Source organism: Talpa occidentalis, unplaced genomic scaffold (assembly GCF_014898055.3).
Source record: "Talpa occidentalis isolate TD23 unplaced genomic scaffold, MPIMG_talOcc4v2.1 talOcc4.12, whole genome shotgun sequence".
NCBI lineage: Eukaryota > Metazoa > Chordata > Mammalia > Eulipotyphla > Talpidae > Talpa > Talpa occidentalis.
The window spans coordinates 79,254,079-79,262,828 of record NW_023601212.1 but is presented as its reverse complement, the minus strand read 5'-3'; positions in this window follow the sequence as shown (position 1 = coordinate 79,262,828).

Sequence of the window (8,750 nt, the reverse complement as noted above, 5' to 3'; positions counted from 1 at the left end):
CAAAAACAAGGAGTGCCAGGTGCATTCTCCTTGGATGGCGGTAGACCTGGGGCTCTGAAGGCATCTCCACTGCAGGTGAGAGGGGGATGGATCAAGCGCACACCACCCTCCCCTGCAACCCTCAGGAGCTACTGCAGCATTCTGGGAAGTATTCCTGGAAGGCTGTTCTTGATCTGGGCCCAAAGGGTGGGGAGGACGTGGAGTGTACAGAGTCAGACCCAAGCCTTAAGCCCCAGTGCACTGCTTACTGATCATGCAGGCCAGGGCAGGTGACCTAAGCCTCACTGAGCGATAGTTGCCTCATCTGTCAAATGTCTCTGAGGGTTGTCACAAGACACCTGGCAAGTCCTCTTTTCCTAATTATTATGGAACCTTTTGTGGTCATAGCCTGGAGGGAACTGGTGATGCAAGGTGAAAGGTCAGTGATGCTCTCCTGCCTTTTATCTGGAAAATAACAAAACCCGTCCCTCCCTTGTCCTCTGCCTTAACTCTTTGCCTGGCCTCTCTCTCTCCCCACTCCCTTCCCTGTGGCCTTGGTGCTGACTTTTGCCCTGCACCGTGCAGGGTTCAGTCTGCATTCAGGGACCCCAAGGCCTCTCTCTGTGCCTCTCTGCTGGGCCCGTCCCCGGCCTCTCCCTCTCTGTTTCCTCCCCTCCTCCCAGCATATCACGCTCTCTTTCTCTGTGCAGAGCCTGGGAAATTGAGGAGTCCCTTGTGGCAGATGGGCAGGGCTGACCTTGAAGCAGATCTTTAATAAAAAATGAGCCAAGGCGGCAGCCTCCCCCGCTCCCTCCCCTGCGTTCCCATCTTCCCTCTCAGCCCCCTGCTCTCCCCTCCCACACTTGCAAATCTGCCAAGAGGGACATTGCTCTGGGTTAAGCATTGCTCTCATTAGGCTCTTTTGGAGGGTGCAAATCCCTGGATGTGGGCATGAGAGGGGAGGGTGCTTTATGGAGACCAGGGGAGTGGTGTAGGAAGAGAAGGGCTGCGAAGTCCTGCCTGCTTCTGCCTTAGAGCTTTTCATGAGAGCCCACCCCTCAGGGCTCACCACTGTCCCCAGGTATCAGATCCCACTGGTGGCTGGAGGCCATCCTGGGCTGCAGTATGGGCTGTCATGACCAGGGGAACTGGGAATCCAGGTCCCTATAGACTCAGGTCCCACTTAGCCTGGGCCCAGGAGTGAAGGTGATCCATACTTTGATACTGCTGAATCCCAGTGATTGTTTATTCTCATTACCGCTGATCTTACCCTGAGTCTGTGAACTGGGGATTTCATCCCAGCTCACAGACGAGGACTTTGAGAATCGAAGTTCAGAGTTTCCCTCAGCCCCTTAGCCCCTAGGTGACCCAGGAAACTATCTGCCAGACCCAAAGTCAAGTTTGCCCTTGAATCACTGGAGCCCTGGGCCTTGTCCTGCTTGGGGCACACTCACTGAGCCTGGGACCCATCCTGGTCCTCAAATGTGGGCCCTGTGGGAGGAACAGAAATCCTAAAACCAGCTCACCAATTTCTTGGCACCTCAGTACATCCTCTTCTCTCCCTTTTAGAACCCCAGTGCCTGAATGCCCCTGAGTTGTCCCCATGGTGGGTGCATGACTAGCCCAGCCCTTATGCCTTGAATGGGTCTTACAGGTATGTGAGAGGTTAGATATGTGTATGGATGAGTGGGTCTAGTGTGTGTGAGGCGTTTATGTGTGGGAGGTAAATGAGAGAATGAATAACTTAGTAAGGAGTCACTAAGGAGGAATAAGGAGTCACTCAAATGGATAAGTGAAGGAAGCATTGAGTCGGTGGACTCTGCCTCCCAGGCAACCAGAGGCAGGAGCAAAGAGACTGTCTTTTCTGGGTTCTCCCTCCCCACAAGACCCACTTGGACAGAGATATTTACCAAATGTTCATATTGCCTTTCGAAAGTGGAAAGTTGTCAATGGAGCCGGAATGTCCATCCAAGGACTACATCCCCCAGCATCCCTTGCATGTAGATAGGCCATGTGACTAATTCTCCCCAATGGAATGTAGACAGAAGTGACATCTTGGAAGAGGTACTTAAGAAGCAGGTGTGGGCCTCCCTGGTGGCACAGCAGTTGAGCGCTGGGTTGCAAAGCTGCCCGCAGCCTCTGCAGCGCTGGTTCGATCCCCGGCTGCTCCCCGGCTGCTCCCCGGCTGCTCCCCGGCTGCTCCCCGGCTGCTCCCCGGCTGCTCCCCGGCCACCAGAGGAGGGTCCCGCATGGCATGCAGACCTCTCCTGCCGCCCGCTGCTCCCCTCAGCAGTGTACTTCGGTCCTTCTGCCTGCTCTGCTCCCCGCTCTGGCTCTAGTGAATTCTCTCACCCTCCCGCACTTCTGACTGTACCCAGTGCTTGTATAAATAAATAAATAAATAAATCTATAAATCTTTAAAAAAAAAAAACTTAAAAAAAAAAAAAGAAGCAGGCGTGTCCTCTCTCCTCTCTCTTTCCCCAACTGCTGACAGTATGCACAAGACTCCAAGGCCCTAGGAAAGGGAGAGAGCGAGCCAGGAGATGGAAGGAACCTGAGTCCCTGAATCATCATGTGGAAGAGAGCTGTCCACTGACTGGTAACAGCATAGGACTGTTAGAGAATAAGGTAATAAACAACGTTAAGCTACTGACATTCGAGAGCTGGTTGTCACAATAACTGTCTTTGTTTTAGCATGGCCCTAACATACACTCACAGAAGCTCATTCTCCAGTGTCAAACCATGTCTGGGCAGAGGTTTCCTACAGCTTGAGTCATGCAACTTAGCCCTGAAATCATGCAGGTAGGGGCAGTGAAGACTGTCCTCAAGCATCTGTGATGAAGGCCAGTCAGGTCCCTCACCCCGTGTCAGTGGAGGTGCGGCAGGGAGAGGGGAGCACAGACAACATGACTTCAATTTTCTCCTTACTTCTCAGAGTTCAGGGAGGAGTTAATGTTGCTCCTGGATTTGGGAAGGGACTCAGATGTTGGGGGTTAAAGTAACTAATAAGGGCCTCCCTGGTGGCGCAAGGGGTTAAGCACCGCACTATGAAGCAATCCGCAGCCTCTGCAGCACGAGTTTGAGCCCCAGCCAGCCAGGGAGCAACCAACATGGCGCGGCAGACATCTCCTTACTCGCCCGTTGCTCCCCTCAGCAGTGTATTTCAGTCAGTCTGCCTGTTCTGTTCCCCACTCTGTCTCTGGTGAGTCCTCTCACCCCCCGCATCTCTGGCCTGTACCCCAACTCTTGTATGCTTGAATAAATAAATCTCTAAAAAAAAAAAACCACGACAAACTTAATCTACAGTGTTAGAAATTGGACGATACTGGCTATCCGTGGGAAGTGGTAATGAGAAAGGACCCATGGAGGGCCAGTAATGGTCTGTCTCTTGATCTGTCTGTTGGGTACATAGGTGTGTGTGATTTGCGGAAATTCATTGAGCTGTACATACATGTAGATTTCTGTATGTATATTATATTCCAAGAAAAAAAATTAATGCCCAGGAAAGGGAGTGAGGGTGAAGCAAGAAAAAGATGAGAGGAGATGGAATGGGGGCAAGGGGAGAATGTTGGCAGAGAGACAAAAGGAGGTGTGTGCGTGGGGAAGCCCTGCCCCTTTGCCTGTGGCTGTGGCCCAACACGTGCCTCCCCTATTTTCTTGGCAGGTCATCATAGCCATAACCCCACACCCTTTGTCCTTCCATCCAACCCTAGGTACCTACTGTGTCCAGGAAGAATCCAGGCTACTCTGGCATGGGGACCCTCACCCCCAAGGAATATAGAGCGAGCTCTCCTTGGAGACCTGGAATAGCAACCTGGTCCCTGGGTCCTGACCAGGATGGGGCACACAAGAAGGAGGGCCAGGTGGGGGGAGGGATGGCAGCTGAAGCTGCCTTGGCGGGTGTGACCCAGTTTCATCTCCAGCATCCATCTGCCAGCAGAATAGATTCCAGGCACCTGAATCCAACGCACAAGACTACACAGCACACACTCGCACCAGATTCACACATCTGACGTATGTCATGCACATGCTATGTGTGCTAAGTGCCCCCACACTTTATACACACCCCAAACACACACACTCATGAGCATACCACACCTCATCTAGACCTGTTCTACCCAGATGTCAGTCATACACCACGTTACACAACTCCTAATATACACAGCACACACACACTCCCACCACTTGGGCACTTGTGTAAAAACACACAACACATGAGCCCTGGCACAGAGGTGGCTATGGGGTGCACACCCTCACTGAGCTGCACTCTAGGCACCCAGAGGCAGGAGTGGATCACTCCATGGGGTCCTAACGTGGGTCTCTTCCTGATCCTTTACTGACTATTCAGTGGCCTTAGGGAAACCTTCTCTAAGCTGCAGAAACCCCCATCTTGCATGGAAGGACAGATACCTCAGATCTTTGCAGGGATCTGCTAGAGCCCCAGGCCTTGGCCCAGCTGGGGTACAGCCAGAGTGAACCGGGGCAGAGCTGGATGGCAGAGCCAGGTGGGAGCCCCAAGGGGGGCTCCAGGGGCCTTGGACTACCAACCTCTCCTGCCTCCCCTAACAATGGCACACTAACAAAAAGCCTCCCGATGCACTGCCAGCTGCAGGGCCTCCTTCCCTGTAGGGGTCCCTTAGAGGTGCTAGAGTTACTCTGGCTCATGTTGGGCTGGTGCTGGCTGGCTCGGCAGCCCCTGTTTTCCTGCTCGTGACAGGACTCCTCAGCATGAGGAGGCAGATGTGGGGGTTATGGGTGAGGATGCCTCTGTGGTGCAAACACAGGTACTTCCTGGCTTGTAAGGGGCAGCAGCTGGGTGCCAGGGTCTCAAAGCCCCCCTCTTTCCTGATCCAGCTCTATACCCTGAGCCCCAACACACACACAAACCCCATCCACATCCACACAACACACACATTAGACATGCATCTACATGTACATCACACACCACACCACATGCACAGACCACACACTGCGTGCCTCACATGTGCCCTCCACAGCACACATGCCTCCACACATACACCACACCACACAGATACACACCCACACATGGCCCAGCCACACATCACACACACCTCACAGATGTACACCCACACCACATCCACACACCACACACGGCATACCACATGCACTCCACACATTCCCACACATGTATCACATGTACCCCAGATATACACACCACACCTCCCCACACCACAAATACACCACACACAACATATGCATACACCACACAACCACACATATACCACACACCAGGCATATATAATACACACAACACACACGTATCCTGCCCTCCCCAACAACACATATAAACACAAATCACATGCACCACAGACACCACACACCCAGAATCACGCCAGCCTGTGAAAGGAGCGTTACCAATCCTGACCCCAGCCCCAGCCAGGCACCCTCCCTCCCTGGCTGGAGGGGAGTTAACCTAATTACTGGTCTTGGGCTGCCTAGCATGAGGCTCTCAGCCTGGCTGGGAGAATATTAAAACCAGCAGGAGCCCAGGAGGGAGAGAGAAAGGCAGAGCAGAGTTATTTTTAGGCACCAGAGGTGGGGTTTGCAGTGGAGCCAGGCTGGTGGCGTAAGGAGAGGGCATCAGAATGATGGAAGCTCAGCGCAGGGGCAGGGAGATGAGGCCACCGGACTGTGGCTTCTCCTAAGGGGAACCAGAGACATGGGGGTGGGGGGGCTCCCTGGAAGGGGGAAGAAGGCCAAGGGAAGGAGAGGGACTTGCCATGACTTCCCATCAAAATATCCAACTCGGCTGTGTTGCCAGCTGGGGAGAATCTGAAGTATCTTTAAAATGGGGAGATTGGGCCTCCCTGATGGTGCAAGGGGTTAAGCACCGCACTATGAAGCAATCCGCAGCCTCTGTAGCACGAGTTTGATGCCCGGCCGGCCAGGGAGCAACCCACATAGCGCAGCAGACCTCTCCTGTCTCGCCTGCTGCTCCCCTCATCAGTGTATTTCACTCAGTCTACCTGTTCTGTTCCCCACTCTGTCTCTGGTGAATCCTCTCACCCCCCATATCTCTGGCCTGTACCCCAGCTCTTGTATGCATAAATAAATAAATCTTAAAAAAAATGGGGAGAAGGCTCTGGTGGTCTAACTGCCCCTCCTAGACACACACACACACACACATACACACACGGTGGGAGCAGGAGGTGCTCCTCAGTGAGACCTTTGAAAGCAGCTGGGCAGTGGCAGGGACTGTGACTTCTGGGGCACACCAGTCCCTCTGTGATTACCTGGTACCCTCCATTCAGGCCTCTGGTCTGGGGTCCATGCCCCCTTCCACCTCTATGGAGTGCCACAAAGATCTTACTTCCCTGTAGGGTGCATAGCAGGAACACCTCTCCCCAGCCCCTCCAGGAGCACATAAAGACAGGGCCTGTGAGCACAAACCCAAGAAATCCAAGGGTCTGCCATCAAGAAGCTGCAGGGAAAACTGCACCTGACAGCCTTGGGTTCCAGTTCCAGCGCCATTTACCTACTGTGTAACCTTGAACAAGTCATTCAACCTCTCTGGCTGTTCATTCCTCTGATTGTAGAAAGGAAATGCTAATTGTACCTACCTTGGAGGGCTGTGATGAGGATTAAGGGGACTATGAGTACTAAACACCTAGGAGGGTAGACTAGTTTCCTGCGTCTGCTGTGACAAATTGTAAATATTGTGGCTTAAAATAACACAAATTTATTATCTAACAGCTCTGGAGGTCAGAAGGGCTAAAAACAAGGTATCAGCAGGGCTGCATGGCTTCTGGGTGCCCTAGGGGACAATCTGTTTTCTTGCCTGCCCTCCTGGAGGCCGCCCTTCTGGAAGCACTGGTGATGCTTCGCCTGCCCTCTCACCTGCTTCTGTCCTCACATCTCCTGCCCGGATTCTAACCTCAACCCTTTCTTGTAAGGACCCTTGTGATTACACCAGCTCCCCCAGATAATCTGGGAGAATCTCCCCATCTTAATCACAGCTACAAAGTCCCTTCTACCCTGGAAGGTAGTGTATTCTCAGGTTGAAGTGTTTAGGATGCAGGCTTCTTGGAGGCCATTACTCTGCCCCCTGACAAGGAAGCTTGGTGTGGGGTAAATAAGTTAAAAATCAGGCTTTTTATGCTCTCCCACCATCAGTCTCTACTGCCAGCACCTGCGGTCTTGCACGCCCCCCATGATTATGGATGCCCGGGCCCAGGGAGTGTGGGTGTACACATCGGTAAGCATGCACACCTGGGCCTAGAAGAGAGGGGCTATAAGGGCAGCATCACTCTGAGACTAGAGGGAGACGGGGAGAATGCCAAGGAAATACTGATAGAAAGCTGGTCTGTCCCTTGATTCAGCATTAAAGGTCTGTAAAAATCTACTGAAGGTCCCAATATTATCTTTGCAACAAGGAATCTCTCCTGGGGTAGTTGCTAAACACTTGGGAAGCAGCAAGGGCTCAGGAGATGGGAGAGGGAGACCCAGCTTGCCCAGCTGGGGATGCTCTATTCAATGGGGGTCTCCAGGGGCTGCCAGGAAAGGTTGAATCTGTTTATGGCAAAAAGTCACATCAGGATAAGGTACCAGGGACATTCTAACAACTCTCCGGCGCACAGCTCTTTACAGCTTGTAGTGGGCCCTTCATAATCTCACAGTGAGGAAACAGGTTCAGCAAGGTGGGGATGCTTTGGCCACAGTCACTGGGGTCTAAATGGCAGATTGTAGTGGAGAGAAATATCAGGGTGAGGCTGTGAAACTGGAGGCGCGGGACTGAAAGAATTCACCAGAGAGAATGGAAGACAGAAAAGGCGGATTTATTGAAATACTCTGCCAGAGAGCAGGGGGTGAGACAGGAGGGGTTTGCACACAAAGGAGAATTCGCCTCTTCTATACTCTATCTTCATGGGCTTTCTGACTTGGGGCGCCAGTTTGCACCAGCTGTCTGTTGGGATGTCTGATCTTGGGTGCCGGCCTTTGACATAGAAACATGTCCTGGCTCTGTGCTGCTTCCGCATTCCTGGAAACTCTCAACAGCCCCCTGTTGTTCTCGTGGACCCAAGGCCAGGTTCCCATGGCAACTCTATAAGTTTCCTTTTCTTATCTATTTTGTGTCTCCCAGCATTGTTCAGCTGAGCAAAGGGCAGAGACTAAATTTAACTCCATTAGATGATGATTCCCGGACAGCAGAGCCACGATTTGAATCCAGGACTGTGGGACTCCACATCTAAGGGGTCTTCCCACAACACCCCAGGGGCCTCGGTGCCCACAGCTGATAAATGGCAGGGCCAGAAAGCTGGGCATGGGCAGGACCTCCTGAGAAGGGCAAAGAGTGCTGGGTTTGGGGCGCAGTGACCAGTGATCCCATCCTTTGCAGTGGCTCAAGCTGTGTGAACTTGGGCAAGTTACCATATCTGTAAAGGGTCATTGGTTGCTGCATTAGACAAGACCACGCAGACACAAGGAGCAGTGACGGCATGTGGGTTAGCTCAATAACATGCTTCCGATGATACATCCTTGATTTTTAATTTCACCAGCAATATTCATTGTGCACTATTCATCTGCCTCTATTAAATGGGATTTCTCACTGTGCAATATTTAACCAGAGCACAGATGTTTATTGGGATCGGGGTAACAAACTACCACAGAGTGGCTTAAACAACAGAAATGTATTTTCTCACAGTTCTGAAGACCAGAAATCCCAGATGAAGGCATTGAAGGGTTGGTTCTGTCTGAAGGCTGAGAGGGAGGACCTGTCCAAGCTTCTCCCCTGGCTTCTGGTGGTTTGCTGG